This window comes from Lepidochelys kempii, chromosome 4 (assembly GCF_965140285.1).
Source record: "Lepidochelys kempii isolate rLepKem1 chromosome 4, rLepKem1.hap1, whole genome shotgun sequence".
In the NCBI taxonomy this organism is placed as follows: domain Eukaryota; kingdom Metazoa; phylum Chordata; order Testudines; family Cheloniidae; genus Lepidochelys; species Lepidochelys kempii.
The window spans coordinates 101,619,951-101,641,971 of NC_136383.1; positions in this window are offsets into that span (position 1 = coordinate 101,619,951).

Below are 22,021 nucleotides of genomic sequence, written 5' to 3' on the forward strand. Positions count from 1 at the left end.
AGTAATACAGCACATCTGCATTTTGAAAAAAGACATACCTATCTACAGGTACAAAGAAAATGCATACATTTTATAATGGAGTTCTGAAAGTGGAAATGGAGGTGGAAATTTTTTTTTAAAAAAGCACAATGATATATAGTCTCTTCCTCTCGACGTGTAGGCTCCACTGCTTCTCTATATTCATGTGTGTAAGCATATCTGTTTTTAAATATTTTTTTATTTAAATATACAATGATGGACACCACAAAATTACCAGTTGCTCTTGAGAATATAGGCCATCTACAGGCACTTTACATAAGACTAAGTTTTAGAAAATGTTGAACACCTACTGAATATGTTGTAGCCCACTGGTCAGCAAGTGTTGCAGGCCCTTCTCCATGGCTGTCCATGAAGAATATGGGTTGGTTACAGCTCTCCAGTTGGCTTCTTAGTGAAAGCTGCAGAGGAACAATTCTTTAGCTCTCAAGATCTCCAGTACATTTCCTAGCGCTTTCCAAAATGGTAGCCAACTCTGAGGCAACTGAAATCACTAGTCACTTTTGAAAATGTATGTTAAATGATATATAATTGGGGCTTTCTCAGAGAAGTCATCTGGACAGAATGAGCACAGGTTCAAAAACCTCAAATAAAAACCATTTTAAGTTGAGACTGGTTAACTTTTTGTCCCTTTTTTTTTCTCCTCAGACTTTTCCATTGATCTTATCACTAATGTCAAACTCCCATTGTTGTTTCCAGCACAAGTAGTTGTGCAGTGTTACTGCTACACTGTTTTTGCTGCCTGCTTTTTTTCAGATATGCGCAATGAGCAGCAATAGTATGCAGAAGTATAACTATGAAAGAAAAGAAAAGACCTGAGCGACAGCAATTTGCAGTCACAACTATTAGAAGTAAAAGCCAAAACCCATGTTTTTTCAATGGGCTAAATGTTCTGTTACAAAAGCACAGAAGAAAAATGGCATGTCTGACTCATTTAAAATTATTTAGCATAACATAGAAAGGAATCAGGCAGTTTTGGAAGCATGAGCATTTTTAGTTAAAAAACCTAGTACACTCTTGGTGGTATATTAATAATAATATATATGGTTGGGGAAGTATAATAAGCATAACAGTGATATTTGCTAAATGATGAAGGCATACAGAACATATGTCTTCTCATAAAGATGTTTTGGAGGACTTCATTTTTTTCAGCTTGCTTTTATCAGAGCCCTTCTAGATGGTACTGATTTTCCTTCTGGCGTCTGCATAGAAAAATAGTTCCATGCACTTCAGCCTTTTGCAGGATATATAAATATAATTGATGCATAATCGTTCTGCATCAAAACAATCAGCTAGTGTACTAACTCTCAACAATTCTATACTATAACTGTAACAAAATGTTGCTGACCCAAATGTTCCCTAGACATGTATTAGTCTTAGTTAAAACTTAACTCTGTACTTTGAATCTGTATGAAAAGTTGTGCATAGCAGTTACCCATATAGTTGGACTTGCATATTTTCCTGTTTCAGAGGAACAGCCGTGTTAGTCTGTATTCGCAAAAAGAAAAGGAGTACTTGTGGCACCTTAGAGACTAACCAATTTATTTGAGCATGAAGTGAGCTGTAGCTCACGAAAGCTCATGCTCAAATAAATTGGTTAGTCTCTAAGGTGCCACAAGTACTCCTTATATTTTCCTGTGTTTCTTACTGTAGTCCTGTTTGCATATACTGTCCATTGAAATATAAATAAACAATTAAGCAGAAATCCAGATCTCCTGGTTCTGTGTTTGCCTTAATCAGAGATCCATCCTTAAGTAGTATGGAAGTTACAACAGCTTCCTATTTCTTTGAATAACCTGTATTTTTTCCATTTTAGTTCAAACTGCTACTACAACAGTGTCAGATAGCAGAGTCAGATATGGACAAAGTTGTTTCCCTAGGGCACCAACCTCTAACTCAACACCTTTCTTTTCAGTTATTAAAAAAACACTTTCTTTGTTTTTTACATTGGGTGAGAGAAAATCCCATCACCATAGCTTACTAGAAGTTGCCCTTTGTGTTACCTCTGCATTTCCATTTTCTTTGTAATTTCTGTGCAAGCCCATGGTTTAACTTGCAAGGTTCTAGGTGAATTTTAATTTGTTGACCCTCATATTCATCCACTCAGATGCAAAACTCTTTGAAGGTCAAAATATGGGTAGTTTATAAAAACCCTACAGAATCCATAATTTGTGTGACAACAATTCCATTTTATACATAATCCATTCCATACCACAATTTGGTTCAATGCAATATGTTACTAGTGGACCATCAAATACGTTGATATCGGACATTGAGCCAACTCTAACAGCAATCCCCTGCATCTCCAGTAAATATTAGATCTACTGAATAAGCAGACATGTATTCTTCCTTCATCATTGATTTGTGAAGGAGATTAGATGTGGCAGTCTTGATCTATCTACCTGTGGTGAAGGTAGTCATATTTAAAAAGGGACTGTTTCCTTACTTGTGTAGTCAGATGGTAGAAAATTTCCAACAAATCCAAGTTTTCATGTAGTCACAGATTTATGAAATATTCTTTTAAAGTTGAAATTGTACATGCTTAGTCTCTTTCCAAAGTTGAATTTTTGCTTTGTTTTCTGGGTGTTTTTCCTCTCGAGGTATTAAAAATTAGAGGGGTTTTTACTTGTTGCACTTAACAAACAAGTATTTTGCTGCTTTTGTTTTATGCAGTCCAACTACTCAAATGGCTAAGGTTTGAAAGAGGCAATTTGGCACAAAAATACTTTTTGCCAAGGGACAGAGGGGTAGAGTTGATTTGATTCTTGACTGAGTTATGACTGCTTGGATATTGAATTCTGTAGATACTAAGCTTTTTAAGTATGTTCCTATGGCTTTTTCCAGCATCCTTAAAATCAGCAGATGAACTCCCATTATATTAATGATGGAAGACCAAACTTGTAAGGAGTGATTTCCCCATGCATAGCTAACAACTTGATAATGAACTTATAAATCACTAGAATAGCTCCAGATATCTTTGTAAATCCACAGTTAGGGGGCAATGTGCCCCACTGGGAGCTTGGGGATACAGAAAGTGTGGAAACAGAGGGGATCAGGAGATAAATAAGACAATGAGGCAGATGGGAGGTGTGGGGGGGTGTGTGTGTGGAAGATTGCTGGAGGACATAGCTAATTCTAATGTGGAATTTGTAGGAGAAGAGCTCCCTCTTCATCAATCCTTGGAAAAACTGCAGTAAGAATCAGGGACTTTACTTAACTGGAGGGTTTGGTTAGGAATAGAATAGACATGGAAAAGGCCAGTAGTCAAAGATAAATTCATTTCAGGCATAGTTAACTTATGTGTAAAACTGAGCTACATGTGTCTGGAAAACTGTATAGCGCATTCAGAGGAAAGACTGTAGCACTTTCAAAGTAATCTTGATGTCCAAGGGCCTGATTCCACCTTCAGTTACCCTGATTTTACACCTTTGACATACTCAACAGAATTATTCCTGATTTATTCTGGGTAACAGAGTAAAATCAGGTTCCAAATCTTGGGGGGGATCATTTCTAAAAGTAATGCTGAAGGATGACTACTAAGTTCGTATTATTGATTGAAATATAGCCTTGGGGTTTTGAATATGATGGTCATGTGGGCTTGATTTACCCAAAAGTACATGACTCTATTTTTGAGCCTTCAGCTATGTCTGAGTATACAGAACTACATTTGATTAATGTAATGTCTGTTTAGTTCTCTGCAATTGTATGGCATATTTCTTTAGAAGGTGAGTGAATTTACAGGCTCATTTTGGTTTCAATAAGTTTTTTTTCTTTTAAAGACTATATATTTGAACAAATGCAATACATCCTCTTGCTGTTTTTTGTTATAAGGCATATTTCAAAGAAATCTTTTTTCTATAAGCAGTGCATCTGATCGCATAGCCAGCATATTTAGAGTAGCCAATATGTCTACTTCAAAAAATGTGAAGCACCTGTTACAACAAGAGACATTTCTAATTTAATGTTTTTGGTTTGGCAGTTGAAATACAATATCTGTTGCAATATGAGATCTATCTTATTTGCAGGTTTCAGTGGGTGATCTAGTAGTCGGAATATGTGTTTCAGTAAGAAATATAACCGACTCAACTGCAACATATCTGATTCAATTGGAACAGCATCTCATATAATGGGTAATTTATGAATATATTGCAACAGATTTATCTATAAACTGCAACAAATTCACTATACAATGTTTTTTCCTGATCTCCATAATTCATGGGTTTTGTTTCTGAATGTTTTCATATATAACCATATGTCTACATTTGCAAGTGAGCACATCTTCATGTGATGAGAGAACCAAGAACAATCTGCAATACATTCAGCCTCAACTGTTCAGGGACCCTTTTTCAAATCAACTTTCATATTCAGATCTCCCAATTAACCCCACAATATTCTACCTGGCTAACAGCACTATATTCTCATAAGCATTGTATTCTTTTTTTCTAGTGTTAGCATCAATAAATACTTGTTTAAAATGCTTCTTACAAAACTTAGAGAAGTAGAATGCCTACAAAAATATGCTTGCATCTAATCTCTCTCGCAACCCACAATAGTGAGAATTTGCTTGAATTTCTGTTTGGATTTTCAATGGAATAGGCCTAGGAACTTTTATTCCATCTTAACCAAATTCAAACTTTTTGACAAGATTACCATCCACTTAAGGATCTTTTGATGCTACAGAGTTCAAATGAATAATTAATTCTATTTTCTGGGTCTTATTTTTGTTTTATATTTGTCAAATAATTCCGTTAGGATTAACTGTTCCCAGTACAGGACCTGATTCACCTGCTTTATTTCAGCATTACACTGCTATAACACCATTGAAATCAGTAGCCTTGGTTTACTACTGCTTTACACCAGTTTCACACTGGTATAGCTGTTAACGTAATGCAATGGGGAATCAGGCCCATGGAATTCCTAGATATACTGTAAAATCAGAATATTAGAGAAATTGAGAGAATTAGCTTAGTCTATTATCTCATTTTAATTTCCCTCTAACACCCATAGTAGTTAAATAACTGTTATCCCCCCTCCCCCATCTAGAGTGAAAAATACTGCAAAAGAAGAAAAGTACTATGGTGTGGTAAATGTCCAGTCTTCAATGGGGTGCCCATTTATTCCATTGTCATCTTAGCATAAGAAACACGATGATGATGTGCTCTCAAAATGCATGCCTAAAGTATGCTTTTGGGGCCTGATGCTGTAATCATAACTCAGGCAAAACACTACATTGAAGTCAATGGGGAGTTTTGCCTGAATGCAGGAACTGGCCTTTTATCATCGGATTGGGAACCCTTGAAGTTAGCTGGACTGTGGCAAAGCTAATTTAGTAAACCACGTCACAAAAAACAATTCTCTGACATACTGGCTTTAAAGTGAGTTTCAGTCTTGCTGTGTGTGAATTTTCAAAAATTGAATATTTTAAAACATTTGCCGATACTGGCTTCTTACAGTTTAGAATCATAATTGGCAAAGCATATTATACTGACTCAGGAAGTGACAGATTAATTGGGAGAAATACATTACGGCTGTGGTTAGAGAAAGTAGATACCTCAGAATAGAATGTTAAACTCTTCATACAATCCCTCAGTGTAAATCATTGGCAAGCTGCAGTAGACAATTCCATATTTAGTAATAGCACACAGAACAGTTGATCAAATTTGAAAAAAGACTAATTTCTTTTTATAGAGTCTTATGGGGAGGACACAGTTTTCTATTAAGAATTTCTAAATAGATTATAGGTATTACTTAGGGGAAAACCGATCTAATTCCGAATGTAGGGTTTTTAAAAAACCCTAATGAGCCATAAGGTGTCAATAAATGCACCATGCATTTGAAATCCTTATGCAAATACTTTTAATCTGTTCTATTAATCTAAAAGAATAAAGTCTTAAATACAAGAAAGGGTCTATGGGATAAATTAAAACCAGTTAAATCTGAACCTTTCTCTGTTCAGATAACAATTTCCTGCTTAACTGTGAATCCAGAAACTTTAAATAACATGCCCATGGTCATTGTCACTCTGAATTGAACCTCAGTGCTGCCTTACTAAAAAGAGAAGATACATTCTCAGGTGAACATAGGGAGCGCTGGATGTAAATGACAGTCCCTTTCTCATACACACACAATGTGCTCATATCTAAAGATATGAGGAAAGCTCTGTAATTAGAATAATAGTGGGGACAGATTATCTAAATGCACAGAAATGAAGTATGTTAGGCATAACTACAATTTAGCATAAAATTGATTTGATTGCTGTGTTGTACAGAGCCTATGACCCCACTTTTTAAAACATATTTTAAAATATAACTGATAAAATTATTTTGGACATTGTTTGGATGGGATACAATAGTCCAACCACCCTTCGACTTCAGTAACTAAGTCAGAGCTTATAAATCTATTACAAGAGTGGGTGGGTGGGGTTCTGTGGCCTGCAATGTGCAAGAGGTCATATTAGATTATCATGATGGTCCCTTCTGGCCTTAAAGTCTATGAGACTGGGTCTCTTGGTCATATTCTTTCGTTGCAACTGTGATACCTAGCAAGCCCAACATTCTTTGCACTATCCTCTGATCCCACTGAGGAGTATCAAAAGAAACTACATCAGCTGCTCAAGAAACTCCCTGCTACAGCATGGGAACAAATCCACATGGACACACCCCCAGAGCCCCGACCAGGGGTATTCTATCTGCTACCCAAGATCCATAAACCTGGAAACCCTGTATGCTCCATCATCTCAGGCATATGCACTCTTCCAGCAGGATTATCTGGCTGTTTAGACTCCTCAGACCCTATGCTACCAGCACTCCTAACTATCCTAGGGACACAACCAACTTCCTGATGAAACTACAATGCATTGGTGATCTTCCTGAGAACGTCATTCTGGCCACCATGGATGTAGAAGCTCTTTACACCAATATTCCACATGAGGATGGACTACCAGTTGTCAAGAACAGCAGTATCCCTGATGAGGCCAAGGCACGCCTGGTGGCTGAGCTTTGTACTTTTGTCCTCATCCCCAACCATTTCAGATTTGGGGACAACTTATACCTCCAAGTCAGTGGCACTGCTGTGGGTACCCCCATGGCCCCACAGTATGCCAACATTTTTATGGCTGACTTAGAACAGTGCTTCCTTAGCTCTCTTCCCATAGCGCCCCTCCTCTACTTGTGCTACATTGATGACATCTTCATCATATGGACCCATGGGAAGGAAGCCCTTGAGGAATTCCACCTGGATTTCAACAATTTCCACCCTACCATTAAACTCAGCCTAGACCAGTCCACACAAGAGATCCACTTCCTGGACACTACAGTGCAAATAAGTGATAGTCACATAAACACCACCCTATACCAGAAACCTACTGACTGCTATACTTACCTACATGCCTCCAGCTTCCATCCAGGACACATCACATGATCCATTGTCTACAGCCAAGCCCTAAGATAGAAGCGAATTTGCTCTAATCCCTCAGACAGAGACCAACACCTGCAAATTCTTTATCAAGCATTCCTAAAACTACAATATCCACCTGGGGAAGTGAGGAAACGGATTGACAGAGTGAGACAAAAAGAAAAGGTGTACTTGTGGCACCTTAGAGACTAACCAATTTATTTGAGCATGAGCTTTCATGAGCTACAGCTCACTTCATCGGATGCATACCGTGGAAACTGCAGCAGATATTATATACACACAGAGATCATGAAACGATACCTCCTCCCACCCCACTGTCCTGCTGGTAATAGCTTATCTAAAGTGATCATCAGGTTGGGCCATTTCCAGCACAAATCCAGGTAAGAGTGAGACAGGTACCCAGAGATGACCTACTACAGGACAGGCCCAACAATGAAAATAACAGAACACCCCTGGCCATCACGTACAGCCCCTAAACCTAGCTAAAACCTCTCCAGCACATTATCAATGATCTACAACCTATCCTGGAAAATGATCCCTCACTCTCACAGACCTTGGGAGTCAGGCCAGTCCTCGCCTACAGACAGCCTCCCAACCTGAAGCAAATACTCACCAGCAACTACACACCACAGAAACACGAACCCAGCAACCAATCCCTGTAGCAAACCTCATTGCCTACTCTGTCCCCATATCTACTCTAGCAACCACATCAGCCACACCATCAGAGGCTTATTCACCTGCATGTCTTCTAAAGTTATATATGCCATCATGTGCCAGCAATGCCCCTCTGCCACATACATTGGCCAGACCGGACAGTCCCTACATAAAAGAATAAATGAACAGAAATTGGACATCAGGAATGGTAACATACAAAAGCCAGTAGGAGAACACTTCAATTTTCCTGGACATTCTATAACAGATTTAAAAGTAGCTATATTTGAACAAAAAAACTTCAGAAACAGACTGCAAAGAGAAACAGCAGAACTAAAATTCATTTGAAAATTTAACACCATTAATTTGGGCCTGATAGGGACTGGGAGTGGCTGCCTCATTACAAAAGCAGCTTTGCCTCTTCTGGAATTGACATCTCCTCATGTATTATTGTGAGTGGACTACATCCACCCAATCAAATTGACCCTGTCAACACTGGCTCTCCACTTGTGAGGTAATTCCCTTTCCTTCATGTGTCATTATATAATGCCTGCATCTGCAATTTTCACTCCATGCATCTGATGAAGTGGGTTCTAGCCCACGAAAGCTTATGCCCAAATAAATCTGTTAATCTTTAAGGTGCCACCAGACTCCTTGTTTATATTTGCCATTGTTTCATTTCCTGGTGGTTCCCTCTTAGAGCTTCCAATATTCATGAAAAACTGTATACATATTTCCCAGATCTCTAAGGTTTCAATCTCAATTTGTTGAACTCATGGACTATGGATAGTTTGGACATGCATCAAAAATGTTATGCCCAAAGCTACTCTGTGCCCCTCTTAAATTAATGAGGACTAAAGAACTTTATTGCATGCTAGCAGGGTCCATTAGTGCATGACACTCTGGTGTGTACTTGAATTTACACCTCTCTGATGTGGTCTAATGCACGGTGTAGACAAGCTTTAAAAGTCTCTATTGATGGATTAGGTTTAATAACCTGGCAATTTTTAATTAATGAGGGGGGGGAGAGAGAAACTCAAGTTTGCTCAGCAGGCATATTTATTTCTGATTCTTGGGGTTGTTTTTATGCATTGGGCTGGACTGTTCTCTCTCCTTCTCAGCCCTATGTAAGGAATAAGGGCTTCCCTCTGCTTGCATGGTTTATGTAAGGGCCAGACAGAATTACAACCCTGGTGCTTATGGGAGAGCAGAAATAATACCTAAAATACTTCTCCCACTACTTGTGACATAAGTTTTGTCAGCATAAGTGGCAGTATGTACAGTACTATGTTGGCAGGAGAGCTTCTCCCATCAGCACTGAGCGGCTACACGAGCGCTCTTACAGTGGCACAGCTGCTGTGTCACTGTAAGATCACTAGTGTAGACATGGCCTAAGTCTAAAAAGGAAAGAAATAATCCCTTCAAAAGAAGATGTTCTTATCTAGGTGGTCAGACTCAAGGTAATATTAACAAGAACCTCACAAGGGCTAAAGATGTTCTAGAATGCTCCAGAACACTGTTCCAATGTGTTTTTTGTTTTTGTTTTGTGGGTTTTTTTTTTGAGAGTTGGAATGATGTTCTAGTACTTCTGAAAGTTTTAAAGTAAACCAATGATTACTCATGCTAAAAACATTGGAATTTTCATCAGAGTCCCTTTCCAAATAGCTGCTTCATATGCTTGTATTCTGGCACTTTAAATTTCTTTTTAGGACTTGAGCACTGAACAAATTCTTATATTTAAAAAAAAAATTCTCTGAAGAGCCCTACCTTACAATATTCAAATATCTGCATTATAGAAATAGGGGAAATAAGCCTGCATTTGGAGAAACAGCTCAAAATTAGTCTATAATTTAGGAAAACTTCCTTTCTTTCTGGATGACTGCCTGCAAGTGCAGAGATGAAAATAATTCCTAAAAACAGAAAATTGAGAACCAAGACTATTAAATACGCAAGTAGAACAAAATTCAAAAACAAAGCAGAATTTTTCCACCAGCCCTAAAGCTATACTTAACTTTGTAGAATGTCAACTATCAAAACAAAAAACCACTAGATTCTTTCAGATACAAGAGACAAACCAATATTAAAGAAACTAAGTTATAATAATTATTTCTACCAAGGACATAAGGACCTTCAATAAAAAAAAACACAAGTAAGATGTTAATAAAACACCTGCCTATGTGACTATTTCTTGAGAATAGATAAGATTTGATTTCCAGTGTCTTGAATATGTAAAATACCTGAGATTTTTTTTTTAAATCACTTTGTATCTTCCAGGAAATATGAGTTGAATGACATAAATATCAAACTGTTTTAAATGACAGAATGGCTGTGTGACAGAGAGCAACTTCCTGGAATATATTTGGGAGATCTGATTGTATTGCATGTATGAATGACTTATTTATCTTTGGGGGACGGGGATTTTATATACCTCACAAGGGGGGATTTACTTCCTCCAGGAAGTAAAAACAATAAGAGATTATTAAAGCAAATCACTCAAGTTATAATACCACTGGAGAGGTACCAGCTCCTGGGGAGGCTCACATATTCTGGTTCAAACTGGATTCTCCACAGTCCAACAGACAAAAATGATGATTGGATAAATAGCCTGATCTTAAACTGACTTGGGAGCTTCGTTCTAGTTCCTGATCTCCAGGGATCCTAGAAATCTGTTTGCCATAGAAAAATGTAGAATTTGTATTTTTACAGAGAATATTTAGTTTTTACATTTTGTGAACAAATAAACATATTAATTACCATGGAATCCCACTTATCTGATCTAATTGGGACCAGGGTTAGATTGGTTAAATAAAAATTCAGATAATCTGGAGAATGGGCAAAGACCTTCAGCCCTGGGGTGACAGCCTGAGCTCGGGCCATCTGACAATCCTGGGCTACCCAGGGCTGACAGCCCAAGCCCATTCTCCAGAATATCTGAATTTTTGCTTCTCTGATTTGGCCCTGGTCCAAATTTGATCAGATAATTGGGGTTCCACTTTATATTGTGGCTAAGGAAACTAAGTTGTGTTTCATTTCAATTGCAGAAAAAAACATGGACTTCTATGTTTTTTTATTGAAGAATTTTTTGGTGGGGGTTATCACACAAAATGAGGTTCTCTGCTGATCTACAAGACTGATATGAATTTGTAACCACAGGGTAAACCCAGTTGTGGGCTTGAAGGACTGACTCCTACCAGAGCCCAATGTTGGAGCTGGGGGTGACCTCTGATATGTTTGCTAGCATGTGTTTAGTTTTTTATTGTTTTAATACACTTTCTCTGTAATGCTTTTACCTTAAAAATAAATGTGCTTGCTTTGAAGAAGCTGTGTGGCAACTTGTAACTGATCTGGCAGAAAATACAAAGCACATGCTTTTAGGTAGTCTGGCTTGCTGGTGATATTGCAGTGTAAAACAGAGGACTGTGCAATCATTTAAAAAAAAAAACATAGTCAGAAGGTCTCTGTCCAGGAGAAGTGATTGCTGGGAGTCTGAAACCTTAAAATGAGGTGCCCTCCAGAGACCACAGTGGGGGGAATACAGGTGCAGTTACCTCAAAATTGTGACAGAATTTAGGGTAAAATCAAAAAGGGGAAGGAAGAAGAAATTTAAGATAAATGAATTAATTACATATGGAGAGTCATGTGATATTGTTTCTAATACCAGAATGCATGATTCACACATCTAACCAAAAGAGAGCAGTAGTAAGCAATCCTATAGCTTCAGCAATTTCTAAGTTAAGTTATCTAAACCAAGCAGTGATAAATACTAAGTGATGCATTAAATAAATAGCAGTGTAAAAAGGAACTATGCCCACAAATCATATTGCTAGCTTATATACATTTCTTGTACTATCACCTTGAAAAATTAAATCAACTACAAACACTGGTGGGAATCGATCCAAACACTAATCTGAGATACGACATGGTCAAAAATATTTAGTAAAACAAGAATACTTACACATACCCAAATGAGGATAATAGATTAAAATGTTATTATTTTGATATATTACATGACTTAAAAGGTTACATGTCTCTAGAATATAGGTGTCTGCTGCATATTTTAGAAAAGTGTATTGTACCTTTGTATGTTAGACCTCGAATTGCTAAAGATTAAAACCTGATTGGTACATAAATTTGCATCTATTGTGATTGAAAATTAAATAGAACCAAAACCTCTTTTTTATGGTTAACTGTACCCTGACCAATTCCTGGGGGGGAAAAAGAGAGAGAAAGACAGGTTGAAGTTAAAGGAGATGTCAGTTTCCACTAGCTGAGGATCTGTCTTTTTATGTTTTTTTTTGTTTTTTTTTATGGGGAGTAGCCTCATTCATTCCAAAGAAGGATAAATTAAATTAATATTGTTTCAGTAGACAAGTCCATTATTCCACCTGGAATTCACTCTCAGACCTTCTTTGCTTACTGGGGATTCTTTCATGAAACCATTTTAAAAAAAAATCTTCTTTAAAGACAAAACTATATCAAAGACATATACCAAATTCACAAGACTATAAAGTCTGAAAGTTTAAAGACTACAAACATGGATACAAATACCTTAGCTGCCTTTTAGAATTTATTATTTTTTTCTTATAATTTCCGAAAAAATAAAGATACATTCAAAATCTTCTTTCGTATGAAAAAACACTCTACATTTTTCCAGTGAAAGAAAAACAATAAGCTTTTTTGTTTCCTTTTCAACAGAGGTGGCTGTTCACAGGCCACTTACATACTGTTCACACCCCTAAAATAAACTATACATGCCCAACATATGTCCATTAGAATTAACTCTATGCTATACACTGCCTGCCAGGGAGTTACAACTCTACTCTGTGCATCAGACACCACTTCACCACTGCCAGAATTGTTGTATGGAACCAGCCCCTGAACTCTAAGCTGCTAACATCTTTGCAACTTGTCTAATTGGAGAACAGGAAGTCCTTAAAGTGCAAGGTTAATGATCTTTATTAACAGAATATATTAGATTCTCGAGGAGGTAAAGTGCTATAAACAGTCAACATAGAACAGTATACGGGTGTCAAATCACATGAACAGTATGTTCCCAGTCTATGGCGAGAATTCCTAGGTGCTATGGTACAACCTCCTCCTCCCTTGGAGAATTTGTTGTCGGAGGAAAACGTTCACCTTTTTTTAGAAAATCAAAATTTAAGAAATAAATTAAATAAATCAAGAAAACTGTTATCATGAAGTTTATATACACATGGCACTCTTCTGCTTAGAGATGCAGATGGGCCAACCTCCCTAGAAAGTAGCAAATTATGCAAATGAGCATCTACTGAAAAGCTCCCATCCTTCAGATGCAGTAATGTGGTGATATGTGCAGCAGGTGAGCACACAAAGTGCACCAGCAAGGAAAATGCACCCTGGCCACTGGGAAAGTAGGCAGAAAAGGAATCCAGCATCCAGTGTCTTGTTCAACTTACACAAGCATAGTATAGGACCAATAGAGAGCATATAGTCAAGCAGACTTTTAAATGGCATTTTTACTTAGAGGATGCACTGAATGTGTTGTTTTCTCCAATACTTTCCCTTCTTGGGAAGTAGAGATGAAATCTGTCACAGAACACTTTGAAAGAATCCCTTTGAAAAGCCAAATTATAGCTTGGGGTGGGGTGTGCGCATATGTATGCATACATACCCCCTCATTATGAGGAACAGTGTTTTCCCCAGGAATTGAAATGAGGGGGGGAGGGTGTTCAAATTTACAAGGGCGGGGGTCAGGGTCGATGAGGGGTGAGACCGTGAGGGTGAAGGTGGGCTGTATGGCACCATAGTAAAAAATAAAAAATGTTTCATGACTATTTTATTAGATTTTAAAATCATCACACAAATTAAAGTTGGCTACTCAAGCCTTCTATGAAGCATTACATCTACATCCTTCTTGGATTCTTATTATAATTCTGCACAACTCTGTTAATGAACTCCTTGAATGCAATGTGTTCATCTTTGGTGGCTAGTTGTGTGTCTGGTACTTCCATTCCTTCAACTGATATGTTCATTAGTTCATTCACATGATCAGGCAGAAAGTGACTTCTTTCAAAATACAAAATTTGATTCAATGATGAAAAAGAATGCTCAACTGTAGCTGCTGTGACTGGGAGTGACAAGAGATGAATTCCTGCTTCTTTCAGCCCAGAAAAAACATAGCATAAAGATCAGGTCGAGCCACTAGTGATGATAAAAAAGAAGTTGAAGTCAAATCTTCATTCATTCGTCGTATGATATTCCACTCTGTGTTCAAGCTCTCTATTCTGCCCTCAGCACGTGGCAGCCCTATTGCTGGTAGTGCTTCACTCCACTCAACTGTCTGTGTTTTATAAGACAGAGATCTGTAAAAGCTACATAGAGGTTGAATAGAATCTAGAAGCCACTGTTGTAGATTTTTAAGAATCAAGTCTGTGTACTTTTTCAGTTGTCTTAACAAACACTTCTTGTCCTCTTCACTTAAGGATTCAATATAAATGCCTTCATTACTCAACTTCTGGACTGAAGTCTTTGCTTCTTCCGGTACTTTTTCAATGGATAGCTCTCTGATTGATCCAAATGGAGCTTCTATTGCTGGACAAAGATCTACTACTGTTGTAGTAGATGCCTGGATGGCATTGTATGATGACCCAAGTGGTTTCAACAATTCAACAATATTCTTACAAGAGAGAGAATGCCAATAGTCTTCTCTGAATGTAGTAGCAAAAGTAATCCACCAGCCTCACTACTTAGATCCATCCCATCTTGGTAGATTCTTTCCAAAGCCAGTAATAATAGCTGAAGTAATTTTAAGACAACAGCCAAGGATCACTCATGAGAAAGCCGGAGGGTTTTCCCAGGTTGGACTAATTTGAACTTCAGTTCCAGTGTATCTTCTATATTTTCCAAGATATTCAGTCTTTTTGGACTCTTGCTGAAAAAAGAATATAATGAAGACATTAAATTTATGTCTTTTGAAGGATCTGTAGCTCGTACTAGCCCTAGTTGGAGTAGATGGCCTCTGCAGTGTGTATAGGAGAGATTAGGGTTACACTTTTCTCTGAGCAAAACTTGTAGTCCACCATGTTTTCCAGAGAAGTTTGCAGCTCCCTCAAATGCACAAGCAACCATCTGTTTGGGGTCCCATTGACAAGCATTTAACTCTTCTAAGATGTGGGTTCTCACAGATGCAGCTGATGTGTCTTCTATAACTTGAACATCTAGAAATGCATCTACTGGCCTACCACTGACATCAAGATAACGTACGCAATTACTTAATAGTTGATGCTCATTTGCATCGGTGCATTCATCAGACATGTATGCAATTTTTTTTTTTGTGGTGAGAGACTTCTTCACTTTTTCAACTGTTGAGTCTTTCACTGTTGCACTGTATGCTTCTAGCCAGATAGTTGAGTTTCTTGCAGAAAGATTGTGAGCATTTGTTAGTCTTGTTCAGAATCAGTGTTCAACTTCAGGATGAACAAGTGACAATGCACTTAACATTGGCCTCCAGTTTGTAGTGTGTGGTATCTCTTGCTTAAATAGAAAGTATGATGCCACAGCCATGTTTGTTCACAGGAACTGTGTTGTGTCTCCAGCATTCTTAACAGCCTCATTAACACTCACCGGTGTTGTCCTTGGTCAGTGGAGACTCACAGTTCAGCACTGCTTTCACATGAGTTCACCTCCCAGGTGGGAGGGCGAGAAGGCACCTTGCTCATTCCTCCAGCTGCTCACTGTTCGCTCTGGCCACTGTTGTTCATTGTGCCAGTGTTCAGTACATTGCTCTGTTGCCAATGGCCCTGTGCTGTCACCTACCACTGTGACCTCTGCGAGTTGGTCTCTTGAGGTTCCACCCACTTTCAGTGGTTTCAGCTGAGCTCTCAGTGGGGGAGCCTCACTGCTAGTGCAGACTGGGCCGTCTCTTCCACAGAAACACTGTCCCACAGCCGGTCTAAGCCCTTAGACCTGATTATCAGTGATTTCAGCTGTAGTGGTCACTTAACAGAACAAAAGACTCTTTATGGAGCCTAATCAGCTCTGTCTTTAAACAGTGGAGAAGGGTAGGTCAAATAGTACTTGTGACTCAGGCAGACCATCAAGCAAAACACCTGCCCCCACCCTCTTTCTTGATGCCCTCAGTAAGCACAGGCTAAGTACAGTTCTACTGCCCTTTACTCATACAATACAAATAACAATATTTCTTTACCCCCCGCATTCAAGTGATTTGTAACCCAACACCAGTCAAAATCTATCACTTAGGCAATGCAGCTCTATTTGCTGGATACCTAGGTAGATTAGGTGTGAATATAAGTACAATCTGGTCCTGAAGCCTTTCCCCCCAGCTCATCACTAGCTGTCAGGGAGAGCTCATTTAGACTTTGGACATAAATCATAATTTGAAATTATTACGTTGGCCAACAATCACCTAAGATAATGCACTGACATTGTCATAAAAAACAACAGCTGTATAAGGAAGCTAGTCTGTGTTCGTACTTTTCAAATCTATTATACTTTTTCAGATACGATATGTATTTTATGATACACTTTATATGCTTTTAAAGTGTGTATTAATGTTTCAATTTCAGTCCAGATTTCCAAACAATCACTAAATTGGCAACACTGCATGTAACTAGTTCACAAAACTGCAGGGGAGGCCTGTTGGGAAAATTTATGGGGGGTAAACACCTCCATAGGGGGGGTGTAGGGAAATCCCTGGTGAGGAAACAAGGAGAGGATGTTATAGAGCTATGTAAGGCAATTCCACATCACAACTATGTGAGAGGTGGCTGTTGAAGCAAGCTTTCCATCCCCTTTGGGCTGCCTGAGTAATGAAGAAGCAATGGAGTGTGCTTGAGGATCTAATGCACACACTATCACAAGTATTTACAGAAAAATATTTTGTAAGCAAAGATATTAGCAAACAATTTATGGGTGACACAGCTATAAATCATCAGATACAAAAGATTATCTATCTGTCTATCTATGTATCTGTAGGAGAAAAATTCTCATGTATAAAAAAATTTCAGGTCATGAAAAAAGGAGTGGGGGACACCATCACCATCCATTCATTAATATGAACCGAGGTGAATTACTTATCTCTAATTGATTAATTAATTAATCAATTAATTGAATTACTTGTAATAAAACAGTTACCAATTAAGAAGTCAATTAGAAGCCATGATGCTTTAAAAAGACCAAGCAAAGTCCCAACCTTTGAATAAAATACATAATAAACATAATTAAAATGCAATTCCTGATGAATTATCATCAAGAATAATCAGATGGTATTAATAAAGAGGAAAGTACTAACTGAGGTGTTATAAGTGCACAACAAACTTAATCAAAGGGTGAGGGTAGGCAAAATATCTATTCAACTTTTTTCTCCATGTAACATTCAGGCAATAACATTGCTGGTAAGACCAAGGTGAACAAATGAAGAATGTCCCCAAAGCCCAGAAGATAGTTGAAAACAACTCGGTTTAATGAACCGATCACTTGAAAGATGCAGGCAAAATTGCTTTAAGAAAATATTCCCACCAGCATACACAATGTTCATTGCTTTCACTATCTCTGGTTAATAAATACATGGGAGCCTGATTCTTCTCTCACTTACGCAAGTGTAACCCAGGAGTCACAACACTGACATTATTGGCAGTGGGAAGAGAATCAGTTCCTCCTTTAGAGGACCATTGCCATCAGTCTCATTCTGCATCTCCATATATATTCATCTTTTCCTCAGAAATAAATTCAGATTCTAATCTTCATTCAGTCTAAGATGTGACAGAGTTCAGTTTTCAAATAAAAAAAGACGTCCCTTTTATGGAATCTTAATTCTGTCTACTCCTCTGTTTGATTTAAAAATATGTGCAGTCCCCATAAATTGGAATGTACTAATAGAATCATTTTTATCTATAAAATGTCTAGCAAAAGGTATGTCACATAATAGATAGCATTGCCAGAGGTACTGCAGGGTTTTATTGCTCCATTTTGCCTCAATTCTAACTTAGAAGAAAAACCTCTGAGGGCATGTCTACACTGGGCGCATACTTCCCAGTGTGGATAGACAGGCACATGCTAGCTCTGCTCAAGATTGCACACTAAAAATAGCAGTGTAGCCAGGGGCAGCATAAGCAGTAGTTTGGGCTAGCTGCTGGAGTACGTATCCAGTGGGTATACCTACATGGCACAGTAAAGCCGGGATCAAACTCAGGTTTAAGCCCAAGCCCCCTCACCATCCACACACAAAGCCTTCCAACTCACTCCAGAAACCTCTCAGGACTCAGGCCTATTAAATCACCCAGAAATTTGGGTCTGAGACCAAACGCTTCTGTGGCATGGGTCCAAGCCCGCTCATTTCACAATGTACCTGCAGCTGAAGTCCAAGTCACCAGGCTTGTGTCCAGAGTGTCCACCAACAATCGCACAGTCCCTGCCCTTCTAGCCTCAAAGTTCCCATTTGATTCCCAGGAATTGGAAGCAATCTCCTGCTTCAAATACAGTGGCACAGCATTTAACCCTTCTTCTCCACACAGACTGCTCAAGAAACCATATTGTTTGTTAGCTTTGGTCAGCACTACATCATAGAATCATAGAATGTCAGGGTTGAAAGGGACCTCAAGAGGTCATCCAGTCCAACCCCCTGCTCAAAGCGGGACCAATCCCCAACTAAATCAACCCAGACAGGGCTTTGCCAAGCCTGACCTTAAAAACCTCTAAAGAAGGTGTCATAAATATAAAGGGAAGGGTAAACACCTTTAAAATCCCTCCTGGCCAGAGGAAAAACCCTTTCACCTGTAAAAGGTTAAGAAGCTAGGATAACCTCATTGGCACCTGACCAAAATGACCAATGAGGAGACAAGATACTTTCAAAAGCTGGGGGGAGGGAGAAACAAAGCCTCTCTCTCTCTCTGTGTGATGCTTTTGCCGGGGACGGAACAGGAATGGAGTCTTAGAACTTAGTAAGTAATCTAGCTAGAGATGCGTTAGATTCTGATTTATTTAAATGGCTGAGAAAATAAGCTGTGCTGGAGGGAATGCATATTCCTGTTTTTGTGTCCTTTTGTAACTTAAGGTTTTGATTAGAGGAATTCTCTATGTTTTGAATCTAACTACCCTGTAAGATATTCACCATCCTGATTTTACAGAGGTGATTCTTTTTACTTTTTCTTCAATTAAAATTCTTCTTTTAAGAAACTGAATGCTTTTTCATTGTTCTTAAGATCCAAGGGTTCGGGCCTGTGGTCACCTATGCAAATTGGTGAGGATTTTTATCAAACTTTCCCCAGGAAAGGGGGGTGTAGGGTTTGGGAGGATTTGGGGGGGGAAAGCCATTTCCAAATGGACTCTTTCCAAATTATATCCCTGTTAGACATCTGGTGGTTGCAGCAATAAGTCCAAGGGCAAAAGGTAAAATAGTTTGTACCTTGGGGAAGTTTTAACCTAAGCTGGTAAAAGTAAGCTTAGGAGGTTTTCTTGCAGGTCTTGGAGGTCTTGCAGAGTTCAGAGTGGGGAAGGAACCTTGGCAGAAGGAGATTCCACCACCTCCCTAGGTAACCTATTCCAGTGCTTCACCACCCTCCTAGTGAATTTCCCCCCCCTAATATCCAACCTCAACCTCCACCACTGCAACTTGAGACCATTACTCCTCGTTCTGTCATCTGCTACCACTGAGAACAGTCTAGATCCACCCTCTTTGGAAACCTCTTTCAGGTAGCTGAAAGCAGCTATCAAATCCCACCTCAAGCAGCTATCAAATCCCACCTCATTCTTCTCTTCTGCAAACTAAATAATCCCAGTTCCCTCAACATCTCCTAAGTCATGTGCTCCAGCGCCCTAATCATTTTTATTGCCCTCAGCTGGATGCTTTCTAATTTTTCAACATCCTTCTTGTAGTGTGGGGCCCAAAACTGGACACAGTACTTGAGATGTGTCCTCAGTGGTGCCGAATAGAAGGGAATGATCACGTCCCTCAATCTGCTGGTAATGCTCCTACTTATAAAGCCCCAAATGCTGTTAGCCTTCTTGGCAACAAGGGCACATGGTTGACTCATATCCAGCTTCTCATCCACTGTAACTCTTAGGTCCTTTTCTGCAGAACTGCTGCCTCGCCACTTGGTCCCTCGTCTGTAGCAGTGTATGGGATTCTTCCTTCCTAAGTGCAGGACTCTACACTTCTCCTTCTTGAACCTCATCAGATTTCTTTTGGCCCAGTCCTCTAATTTGTCTAGTCCCTCTGCATCCTATCCCTACCCTCCAGTGTATCTACCACTCCTCCCAGTTTATTGTCATCTGCAAACTTGCTGAGGGTACAATCCACGCCATCCTCCAGATCATTAATGAAGATATTGAACAAAACCAGCCCCAGGACTGACCCATGGGACACTCCTCTTGATACCGGCTGCCAACTAGATATGGAGCCACTGATCACTACACATTGAGCCCAATGATCTAGCTGGCTTTCTATCCACTTTATAGTCCATTCATCTAGCCTATACTTCTTTAACTTGCTGGCAAGAATACTGTGGGAGACCATGACAAAAGCTTTGCTAAAGTTAAAGAATAACATGTCCACTGCTTTCCCCTCATCCACAGAGCCAGTTATCTCATCTGAAGACAATTAGGTTAGTCAGGCATGACTTGCCCTTGGTGAATACATGCTGACTGTTTCTGACTTGAAGGGGAAAGGAGTCCAGGAGAGCTGGCTGTATTTCAAGGAATCCCTGTTGAAGTTACAGGGACAAACCATCCCAATGAGTCTAAAGAATAGTAAATATGGCAGGCGACCAGCTTGGCTTAATGGTGAAATCCTAGCGGATCTTAAACATAAAAAAGAAGCTTACAAGAAGTGGAAGGTTGGACATATGACCAGGGAAAAGTATAAAAATATTGCTCAGGCATGTAGGAATGATATCAGGAGGGCCAAATCGCACCTGGAGCTGCAGCTAGCCAGAGATGTCAAGAGTAACAAGAAGGGTTTCTTCAGGTATGTTGGCAACAAGAAGAAAGCCAAGGAATGTGTGGGCCCCTTACTGAATGAGGGAGGCAACCTAGTGACAGAGGATGTGGAAAAAGCTAATGTACTCAATGCTTTTTTGGCCTCTGTTTTCACTAACAAGGTCAGCTCCCAGACTGCTGCGCTGGGCATCACAAAATGGGGAAGAGATGGCCATCCCTCTGTGGAGATAGAGGTGGTTAGGGACTATTTAGAAAAGCTGGACGTGCACAAGTCCATGGGGCCGGACGAGTTGCATCCGAGAGTGCTGAAGGAATTGGCGGCTGTGATTGCAGAGCCATTGGCCATTATCTTTGAAAACTCGTGGCAAACCGGGGAAGTCCCGGATGACTGGAAAAAAGCTAATGTAGTGCCAATCTTTAAAAAAGGGAAGAAGGAGGATCCTGGGAACTACAGGGCAGTCAGCCTCACCTCAGTCCCTGGAAAAATCATGGAGCAGGTCCTCAAAGAATCAATCCTGAAGCACTTGCATGAGAGGAAAGTGATCAGGAACAGCCAGCATGGATTCACCAAGGGAAGGTCATGCCTGACTAATCTAATCACCTTTTATGATGAGATTACTGGTTCTGTGGATGAAGGGAAAGCAGTGGATGTATTGTTTCTTGAATTTAGCAAAGCTTTTGACACGGTCTCCCACAGTATTCTTGTCAGCAAGTTAAAGAAGTATGGGCTGGATGAATGCACTATAAGGTGGGTAGAAAGCTGGCTAGATTGTCGGGCTCAACAGGTAGTGATCAATGGCTCCATGTCTAGTTGGCAGCCGGTATCAAGTGGAGTGCCCCAAGGGTCGGTCCTGGGGCCGGTTTTGTTCAATATCTTCATAAATGATCTGGAGGATGGTGTGGATTGCACTCTCAGCAAATTTGCAGATGATACTAAACTGGGAGGAGTGGTAGATACGCTGGAGGGGAGGGATAGGATACAGAAGGA